General features: G+C 46.3%; 1 long non-coding RNA gene across 4 annotated transcripts; it reads left to right on the top strand.

Moving 5' to 3' along the window:
- The first annotated feature begins 2,628 nt into the window (after positions 1–2,628).
- LOC123162295 (uncharacterized) lies at positions 2,629–8,016 on the top strand. 4 transcript variants are annotated; one of them, XR_006481179.1, is made up of 5 exons: positions 2,629–3,171; positions 3,331–3,717; positions 3,979–4,135; positions 5,766–6,409; positions 7,090–8,016. It is a non-coding gene; the product is annotated as an uncharacterized lncRNA (long non-coding RNA). The 4 variants fall into 4 exon arrangements; XR_006481178.1 differs by having other exon boundaries at positions 3,432–3,717; positions 3,979–6,409; XR_006481177.1 differs by having other exon boundaries at positions 2,630–3,171; positions 3,996–6,409.
- Positions 8,017–11,046: the final 3,030 nt, after the last annotated feature.

Raw genomic sequence — 11,046 nt, 5'->3', positions numbered from 1 at the left:
TAGCTCGTCGCTGATGTGCATGCCGCGGAAGCCCCACTCGTCCTCCAGCACCAGCATCAGGCAGGCGACGCGCCACACCGCGCCGATGTGCGCCGCTCCGGCGAGGTACGCGCAGCCGCCCAGCAGCAGCAGCGCCACCCGCGGCAGCTGCGCGCCGCTATCCTCCTCACCCGGGGCAGCGGCGAAAAGGTGGTGGTGCGCGAGCCAGGCGGCGGCGCCGAGGAGGGCCGTGTAGCCGAGGAGGAGGAGGAAGGCGTCGAAGGTGGTGACCACGAGGCGCCAGGCGACCTTGCGGGCCGTCCGGATGAGGCGCGTGGCGCTGCGGGAGTCGCCTCCGAAGACGGACCAGAGGAACCTGGCCAAGAACCAGGGGACGGTGCGGTAGTCGCGCGCGATCGTGCGCTTGTCGCGGTCGTCGGTGACGCCGTAGCGCGGGGCGACGCAGAAGATGCAGAAGGCGGCTGCGCCGAGCGACTGGGCCACGATGGCAAGGAGGCAGGCGGCCTCTACGAGGAAGAAGCGCGCCCAGTTCGTGTCGAGACGGAGGAGGCCCAGGCCGGCGGCAGCGTGGGAGGAGGCGAGGGCGTCGGAGAAGAGGGCGCGGGAGACGGCGGTGTGGGCGAGCAAGGAGAGGGTGAGCACGATCACCTGGCCGGCCAAGAAGGCGGAGCCTGCTGGACGGGAGCGGGCGACGCGGAGTGTCTCGCGGCAAATGCCGGCGAGCCCGAGAGCGCCGAGAGCGCCGAATTCTGGGTTCTGCTCCATGGACGCTGTTGCTTGCTTGTTGCTGAGGAAAAGAAGAGGGGAAAGGAACAGGGACGACCGCTGGTAAGGGGATAAATAGTCAGAGGTGGCCGCCACAGAGCATGGCCATCATGCCGCCACAGAGCATGGCCGTGCGGCTAGAACAAACTCATGTCTTGTAACCATGATTTGTGTAGGAATTTTTCTTCCCATTCCCCCAATTCTACCCCTCTAGTTAAATTTGTTAAATTCATTTCAATTCCAATCAATTTGTGACACAACAATATTTGAACGAGTTTAAATATATCCAATATTGGTCTTGTTTGAAAGATCTTGTCATCCGAATTTTTAAATATACTCCCTCTGTAACATTTTCAACGAGAGGTGGGATGGAGAATGGCAGAGTCATGCATGCACATTGTGTCATTTACTTTTTGACATAAAAAAGGTGATGGGATCAATGATGTGACTTAAATTTGGTATACCAAGCGAGAAGGAAAGCAAATACATGGAATATTACATACATGTTACTCCCTCTGTAAAGTAATATAGTGATCTAAAAGCGGAAATTTTCTTTCGGAGGCAGAGCTCGATGGAGGCCTTCAAATGCAAAATTCATAATTCATGAATATTCATATTTTTACATTCCAAAAAATTCTGTAAAAAAATACAGACATACAAGAAGGCACAATGCACAAGTGTGTAAATTTTCACGAGAAAAATGTTGAAATGAGGTTTGTGCGAAAAAGAATTTGGGGCTTTTTAACATAGGATAATATTCATTCTACCAGATCATGAATTTGTTTTTTTGTACCGGTCGCATTTCATCCTAAAGTTTTACACAGATAAACCTGACATCCTTGTTTACTTGTACAAGTCTTTGTCAAAAAATAATGAAATGTAAAATTTTACTTTTTGATTTTTTTCAAATATTTGGCCTTCATGAAGGATGAGATCGAAAACGCCATATATCTATCTAAAAGGTCTTATATTACTTGTGAACCAACCTGTGGTTCGATGGTTACGAGGATAGTGGTATCCCCGGTCCACGGGAGTTTAAGTCTTGTAATTGACATTGGTGCTCCATTTTTCTAGATTTATTTCAGGCCTTCCGGCAATGTCCGTCCAGTGGGAAAAGACGTTCCAGTCGGCTACAAAGGCGTTTGCGGCGACTACGTCAATATTAAGACGATGTGCCAGCCCAGTCTTCCGGAGGTGCTCGTAGAGGTAGCGTATGCGTGCGGCGTTCATAGGGGTGAGTGGAGTAATGCTACATCAACGGGGGGTTTATTACGGAGGTTTACGGACGGGTTGACGTGGATCATTAGAATTAAAGATTGGAGGAGGAAGGGCCCATGCCCCTTGAAAAGGGGGGGGGGGGGGGGGGCAGAGAGATTAGTTTAGAAAAGAGCCCCGTAAAACGCCCGTACTTGTCCGTGAATCTAGCATTATTGGGGGTGAGTGTATGAGCGTCCCTGTTTGAACTGTGTTAAAAAAAGATTTTAGATTACTTTAAGGTAGTACTGTGTTAAAACAACTGGATGACGGATGCTTGCCCAGTAGATCGATATGGAGGAGATAGACAGTTGCTGCTACTGGGAGAAAGAATCTGCTTGCTTCAAGCTTTGGGTTTGGACAAAGGCAGAACTCCTCCGCGTCGACGTGTGCAGCGCAGGGTGAAAGAAGTTTGGTAGCACCGTCCCACGGATCCGGCTTGCCTGCTCCCTTCCCATGCTCCCATCCGTGCTCCCACTTCATCCTACGGTTATCTATTTTTTTCCTAAAACCTAAAAAGTGCTCGCGGGCTCTTTAGACAGATCGAGCACACACCCTTCTGAGCCGTCCGATGCGATCACTGGTGTGCGCACCAGCCCACGGGAACCATCTGGTCGGGACACACGGCAGCACGAGTCGAGCGGCGCATAGACGAGCTCTCTTCCCCGCTCCTCTCTCTCTCGGTTCGCTGTGAGACGCAGAAATTCCCCACTCCTCCCACCCAAATCTCATGGACCAGTTGTGATTAAGGAAGGGCGCGGCCGGTGGGGAACCGCGGCCGTGATTGGGTGGGGTCGTCGAGGACCATGGCGGCGGAGCAGGCCATGTCTGGGCACCGGATCGACAGGCTCTCGGCGTCAGATCTACAAGCACCGGGCGCCATCCCCGTCGGCGGCCCACACGTTGCCGCTCCAGCACCCGCGGCAGTAGAAGTGGGCGCGCCCGACAGACCTCATCTCGTCAGGGGTGTCCACGTCGAAGTAGATGTCGCGGGCGAAGGGCGCGTCGTTGACGGCCATAGAGACGACGATGCCATCTACGGGAAGGCCGACAACGTCGCGCGCGTGCAGCTCGTCCGGGCACCACTGCTCCCAGACGCCTTGGCGCTCCATTTGAAGTGCCGGAGCATGGCGTCGTCTTGGACAACATGAGGTACATAGTGGATCTAATTAATGACTAAACTTAGCGATTCTTCAAAAAAGAATGCTCAACGTGATGCCATATTCATGTGTTTTGCTGCATACACATATGCTTTTCGTTGCTCTGTTGGGAGGGGAGGGGAGAGACTGAATCTGCTCTCCATTTCTTCAGACAAAATTTTCAGTGCAAGCGGGCAAATTGTATCCACCACTTAGGCAATTTTCAGGAAAATACTGGCTTGTGATTGATTCTACAACTGAACTGGACTGCAGTTGCTCTACATCGAGAATTGTTGGGGCCTCCATTGTAGGGCCAAGGAATTGGATGGATGGATGTTGGCTGAACTGAATTGGATGGATGTTGGCTGAATTGCTCAGCCCGTGTCAAGGAAGCTTCAGACAAAAAGATTGCTCAGCCCGTGTCAACTGAACTGAATTGGATGGATGTTGGCTACCGGCCGGCTAATGTAGCAGGAAAGGAAAGTTCAGGCCGAGGTTGCACATCATGCAATGCGCCGATGAAGAAGCAACAGATTTTCACTAGTACTCCTAGTATTATGTAAGATTTTTGTGTCCTTTACTTTCGGTGCTAGCTGCTTCAATTGATTTATCATTGTGTTCTTTATGTTTGTTTACAGCTTCCTGTTATCCTCTAGTTCAGCTACTCTTTTGCTTATAGACTATTGTTGTTAGTAATGTTCTTCACCCTATATTCCTGTTTACTAGGTAGTTGCTTGAACATACTACAAGCTTTTCTATAGCAGGCATGATTTGCGAGAGATTGGAAGATGTCATTTTAAATCCCTTTCAAATTTTTCAGTGTTGGCCAATTTACAGGGTGCAACGATGAGGGATGCACAAACAAGCTGTGGCCAGTGGGAGAGGCAAGGGGACCTGTTCACTGCTGCAAGAAGGATGTCGAAGGAACCAAAAGTGGAAGCTAGCATAGCGACACCATGTTCGTTTGTCCTCAAGAGGTAAATGCCATCTCTTTTTGAAGAACTGAACTATTTTCACCATCGTTTGTTTCTGTGTTATATATGAGATTTTTTGTCATCGATAATGCGTGTTTATTTAGAATCTCAATGCCACCCCCTCGCGTCCACTATTGCGGTCAAAGGCAAAGTTGCCTAATAAGAATCACTAGTTGTCTGCTATAAGATGCAAGTTGTCTAAACGACGACCACTTGTTGCCTGGGACAAAGAGACATGTTGCTTGGGATGAAAAGCTCCCCACCAGTTAGTTTTTCTGCAGTATAAAGGCAAAGTTGGTTAAATGACAACCCGTCTTTTTTTTAAATGTCTACTAGTTGAAGAGGGTGTGTGTGGTCCTTTTTTGGGCAAATCGATGATTTTGAGCGCAGGGTGGTTTGCGGCCTCGGGATGCGGGGGGTGGAATCGTCGGCGATTTTGGGCCAGAAATTTTTAAAACTTGCCCAACACATGATAGTTAGTTGCTAGAGATGTTGGCGCGAGTTGCCCAAGATCCTCCCCCGAGAGTGTTGGGTATATTTTTTAGCCAAAACTTGCTCAACACATGATGGTTAGTTGCTAGAGATGTTGGCGCGGGTTGCCCAAGAGCTGCTCTCGGGAATGTTGGGTTCTATTTCTGCCCAAAACTTGCCGAACACATGATGGTTAGCTACTAGAGATGTTGTCGCGAGTTGCCCAGAGATCCGCTCCCAAGAGGGCTAGTTTTTTTGGCCCAAAACTTGCTCAACGCATAATAGTTAGTCACTAGAGATGCTGGCGCGAGTTGCCTAGAGATCTACTGCCGGGGGTGTTGGGTTCTATGTTTTGCCCAAAACTTGCTCAGCGATATTTTTTATAATTTGAGAAACCTATGAGAAACTGAGAGGACACGATGGGGGGGGGGGGGGGGGCTCTGAAAAGTGCCAAAACTTGCCTAACTTATTCTGCTACACATGCTTTTGGTGTGAGTTGCTCAAGGATTTTTGTAAAGTGCCTAACTATTGCGTTTGTAGTTGCCTCAAAATGATGCAAACTTGCCCTTTCATGCAAAGTTATTACATATAGTTGCTACACATGCTCTTTCGTGTGAGTTGTTGAAGGAATGTTTGTTAACTGCCTAACTATTGCGTTTGTAGTTGCCTCAAAATGATGCAAACTTGCCCTTTCCTGCAAAGTTATTACATATAGTTGCTACACATGCTCTTTCATGTGAGTTGCTGAAGGAATTTTTGTTAATTGCCTAACTATTGTCTTTGTAGTTGCCTCAAAATGATGCAAACTTAATACAGACAATTGCTACACACGGTGCGAGTTGCCCAAGGAATTTTTGTAAACTGCCTAACCATAGCCTTGTATTTGCCTCAAAATGATGCAAACTTTGCATCTCTCTTCTCGCATAGTCTTTTTTCAAACTACCCAAAATGATCAAACTATTTCCCCCTTTTTTCCAAGCAAGTTATTGAATGAGTCAAGCAACTAACATAGGGAACACAGGCAACTGATATAACAACATCATATGTTTTTTTACATTTTTACCCCCAATAGGTGGGTGAAAGCAAGTTAATTGAATGAATTAAGCAACTAACATAATGAACACATGCAACTAATATTTTTTTTACTCTTTTTTTCTAGCAGGCCACTTTTACGTGTTGAAGGAACCTATGTTTTTAAAGCGTCCCTAAGGCGACGCCTAGGCGACGCCTAGGCGACGCCTAGGCGTCGAAGCGCCCCCCTCCGCTTTGGGCGCCTAGGCGTCCAAAGCGCCCGCCTAGGCGTCGCCTAGGCGCCAAAGCGCCCCCCTCCCTAAGGCGGTAAGGCGTCGCCTTAAAAACATAGGAAGGAACGCTGGAAGAAGGCGTGCCTTTTGTTGGGACAGATGTGTTTTTCAAGTGTTTTGGGATGGAAAAATTCACCAAAATAAGATTTTTGAGATAGCAATGTGTGTTCTGTTCCAGAAACTAAAAGTAGTAGTATCAGCAAATTCATATAACTATTTTTGCTTTTTCTTTGGTCTTATTCTACCAGCAGTAACAAAACTACTACTGAGTGTTTTTATGATTATTTTTTACCTAGTCCTTACAATTTTTCCCTTACTATGTTTGTCTATGACTATTTTTTTGCTTCACCATGGTTTCTTGGGGAACCGAACACCATTGTAGCTTTCTTTAGAGGAGAAAAGCTACGAAGAAACGTTAGTTTTTTTTGTTTCATTCAGTTTTTGCAGGACCCACATACAAAAATATCAAAGCCATGGAAGGCCTAGAGCAGCTACTCTCCAGGTAATCTCCATACCATGCTTTACTATCTAGAGAGGAACCAATCGTGTGTGATTTTACTGATTTTTTGCACATAGCTGATTAATGCCAGCATTGGACTTGCTTTGAAAACAGCCCACCTAGATGTTGGTGCTTTTAAAAAAGCTAAATTCTATCACCACAACAATGTACAAACCAAATTAAAATCCATAGTTGCTTCTAGCCCTCTTTTTTCACCCTTAACACATGACCACACATGAGTTTGTTTGCTCTTAACACTGTTTTTGCTCAAAACACCCCTAGAACTTGCTTCTGCTTTCTAGAGTTGCTAAATGATTGAACTGGGCTTTGCTTAAAAATAGCAGTGCACAAAGCAAATTAAAATTCAGAGATGTGTTTACCCCATTTTTTTTCACCCTCAACACATGAGCACACATGAGAGTTGCTTGTTTTTTACCACTGTGTTTGCTTAAAACAACCATAAAAGTTGCCGCTCCTTTATGTTTTCCAACACACCTTTTTACTAGTCCAAAAGCAAGCCTAAACACACAACAACCAGTACTTGGAAACAAAAGAGAAACGTACGCAGGCATTCTGTTTTTTCATCCCTTGCCGAGAGTTGCTTGTTGTCAATACATGTTTTGCTTAAAATATGCATTGTAGTTACTCACTTCCTTTTTTGGTTCTTTTCTTCTCTGCAACAGGTGTAGTGCAAAAAAAAGATACTAGTTGCCCAGGGACCAGGTGCTTTTTTTCTCTTCGATGGGTGGTCACACAAGACGATGGGGTGGAAGAAGAAAGAAGAGGGAGAAGAAGAAGGGCGTGGGGACAGCTTGGGAGAGAAGAAGAAAGGAGAGAGGGGCAATGCTTTTGGTGAAGCGCGTGAAGGGAGGGAGAGAAGCTGGGTGGACGGAGGGACGTGGGAGACGGTGAACCCTTTCCTTTCCAAATCTGGACTGAGGGGGTCCAAAACATACCTAATATGGGAGGCTGCCAGGGGGCACTAGCGGGCACATGTTTGCCCACTAGACGCGTCCATTTTTTTTCCTTTCTAATCTAACCATCACCCCCCTGATTTTAAAGGGGTGGGGCCGGACCTTATTTTGTTCCAATCAAATCAAGCCACGTATGCGGGAGCACGGATGGGCGCACGTGGAGGGAGCAGGCAAGTCTCGTCCCCGTCGCACCGTGTAGCTCCCTCCCCCTCTACAACATTGCCAATCTGGGCAGGCTAACGAATGGGCCACTCCCCGGCTCAGCTTGCCGTTTGCAGGTCATCTTTAGGTTGGGAGACGACAGACGACACATCCAGCAGCTTCTGGTGTAATCGTAGCTCCATCGGACGAATGCGAGCCTAGCTAGCCATCATGCTATTTGGGACGACCTCACTTGTCTTCTTGATCGCTTTTCGCTAGCATCACTAACTAGTTACTCCACAGTCCACATGCTACTCGATCGTACTCCCTCCGTTTGAAATTACTTGTCACAAAAATGGATATATCTACAACTAAAATACATCTAGATACATTTAAATCTTGGACGGGTAATTCCAAACGGAGGGAGTATGATTTAGTATTACGTGTTAATGCCATCCGTTAAAATATATTGAATAGACGGCTTAATTACGTCCATGATCCATCAGCTGAGGACGACGTGTGACATAGTGTGTCTCATCAGAATTAACCTTTACATGTTACACGTCGTGAGTGATTATCCAGTGTTGAGGGTGCGCCAATCTGTTCATGTCGTGCATGATTCAGCTAGATGTGTTTACCAGCAATAATTTATGTCTTCTAAAACCTGCAACAGCCTCTGTGCATAAACTATCATTTCACCCAAGATGAAACGGGAGCGCTCGATTCTTGGAACAAAAGATGGGAGATTCCATGAGGAGTTCAGGACGAAAGAAAAAGGAGGAGGCGACTTGACTTGAGAGGACGTCGCCCCTCTTCGTCGACGCGTGCAGGGGCAGGGCGGGGGCGGGGAGGAGGAAGTTTGGTGGCACCACGGTCGTCTTGCTCTCCGGCCGGAGCCCATTGCCCTGCCATTGATGCGCTGCGCGGCGTGCAAAGGAAGCCAAGCCCCTCCCTTTCCGTGCCTCCCTCAAACACGGACTGATGCCAACACGGCGTGGGCGTGGCTCCCCTACGTACCCGGCCCCTACAAGAGAACATTGCCGATCTCGGCAGGCTACCGCATTGCATGGGCCACGCAGCTTGCCGTTTGCGGCGAAAAGCCATCCGCTGCAGGTCGCTAGCGCAAGCAAGCAGTATGCATGCATGTGGCCGCTGCACGGACCGCGTCGCCACTCGGCAACTACTAGGAGTACCAACGAACCCAGCTGGGGCGTGGTGACCACTCCATGGACCGATCGCCCGGCCGGGACAAAGCAGCCAGAGAAAGGCGCGGGGGCGCGGTGACTGCTCAAACCCAGCTGCCACTCGGCGACTACCACGGACGATTAGCGAAGCTCTTTTACGATGCTTGTTTACTCTGGCGTCTGGCCCCATGTGAATCCTCTTGGAACGAGCCATCGAGCGTGTTCGGCTGCACACAAGCACGCAGAGGAGTAAATTGCACAGAAGTATTACAATTGAGACATTAAAAGCAGATTGATATCAAGATTGGTAATTTTTACGTGTCAGTACCAACTTTGGGGCGAGGCGTTGCAAAAAAGACTAAAACTGCAGTTTATACGTATTGACAGGGAATCTGACTGGTTGGGCCCACCTGTCGGGTGCTGACGTGACAAGTTTTTTGCAGAAAACTCCCTTGGTTTGTGCGTAATCATGTAAATGCCCAATTATTTCGGGGAAAAAGGCTCCTACGAAAGGCTTTTTTTCCGTTCGTAATTTCCACCACTGATTCGGACTCGTTTGCAAATTTGCGTCGGTTTGAACAAGTAAATAAAACGAACAAAACCTAAATCTCGCGCAGGATTCGAACCGGCGACCTGAGGTACAGCAGAGCAGCGGGCTAGCCACCCCGCCACGGCTGCCCTCGCGATGTAAACGAGGCGAGAACTTCTTTATACTATGCTGAAGATGTTGGGCCGGCGGTTGGCCCAGCGTGGCTGCGCGCTGGGTTACAGTTTTTTTAATCATGATATTAATACATATATATTTTGCGATTACATATTAGTATTATTAAGTGTCAAGCACCAGACTAGAACACAGGCACGGCCCATATATATTTTTTATTCATGATATTAATACATATATATTTTATTTTTTAATGCACAGTTAATTAGAAAGTTGACAACATGTATTAAATATAAATTTGTAATCATAATAAATCTCCGAAATGCATTAAAACTGTTCAAATTTTATTAAAAAAATCGACGTGTTTCTTGAAATGCAAGAATGATTTACACAATAAGTTTTTAACCCATGTTGAACATTTCTTGAAATACAAATAATTCACCATGTATTAAGAACATGTTCACCATAATGCTCTTGAAAGTCATCGTGTATTAAGAAAATGCTCACAATAAATTATAAAAAAATCACCGTGCATTAAGTAAACTTTTCATCATATCTTAAGAAAATATTTCAACATATATTACAAAAATATTCCATTTGCATTCAAAATATGTTCAACGTTCATATTATTAGAAAAGTGTTCACTGTTTGTAAGAAAAGTTCATCGTGTATTACAAATGTTTACTATAAATTAAGAAATTGTGTAATCATAATATTCTTGAAACTCATCGTGTATTAAGAAAATGTTCACCATAAATTACGAAAATTTCACCGCGCATTATGCAAAATGTCATCATATCTTAAGAAACAAATTCAACATATATTACGAAAATATTAAATTGGCATTGAAAACATGTTCAATGTATATTACCAAAAGTTCATTACATGAAATAAATGTTCACTGTTCATCATATACTAAAACCCATCATAAAAAATGTTCAGTAAATATGTTAAAAATCCAGGAGATAAACCAACCTAGCGAATGAAAAAAAATAAGAAAAAAAACCTAAAAATAAACCAAAACCAGAATAAAAAATAAAGCATAATAAGTAAGAGAAATGAAACGTAAAGAAATCTGGGCAACGAATGAGCCCCAACACACCAGGTAAGTGCGAAAGGAAAAAACAATGCAGGCCTCGGTGGGCCGGCCCAGCCTGCCCATGTCTAGTATAAAAACCGTCCAGCCTGCCCATGTCTAGTATAAAAACCGTCCAGCCTGCCCTGTTTTCTTGTTCGTTTTATTTACTTGTTCAAACCGACGCGGGCCCAATCAGTCAGATTCCCTGTCAATACGAATAAACTACAGTTTTAGTCTTTTTTGCAACGCCTCGCCCTAAAGTTGGTACTGACACGTAAAAATTATCAATCTTGGTATCAATCTACTTTCAATGCCCAAATTGTGATACTTCTGTGCAATTTACTCCACGCAGAGAGACTGGCACCCCACATGGCCGGCCAGCAGCAGCGGCTGGCGTATCATCCAACCGGGTCACGCAGAGAGACTGGCACCCCACATGACCGGCCAGCAGCAGCGGCTGGCGTATCATCCAACCGGGTTGTGATAGCGGACGTGGACAGCGTCAGTTTTGAGGCTAGAAACGGCATGTCCTTTTGGCCATGTTCAGTCACTTGACGTGCTCCAGCTCAATCACCCATCATCATTCGACCGTAAATGATTTC

Source organism: Triticum aestivum, chromosome 7B (assembly GCF_018294505.1).
Source record: "Triticum aestivum cultivar Chinese Spring chromosome 7B, IWGSC CS RefSeq v2.1, whole genome shotgun sequence".
NCBI lineage: Eukaryota > Viridiplantae > Streptophyta > Magnoliopsida > Poales > Poaceae > Triticum > Triticum aestivum.
Note: the sequence above shows the minus strand (reverse complement) of the source record. Positions and strands in the feature narration are given on the sequence as shown.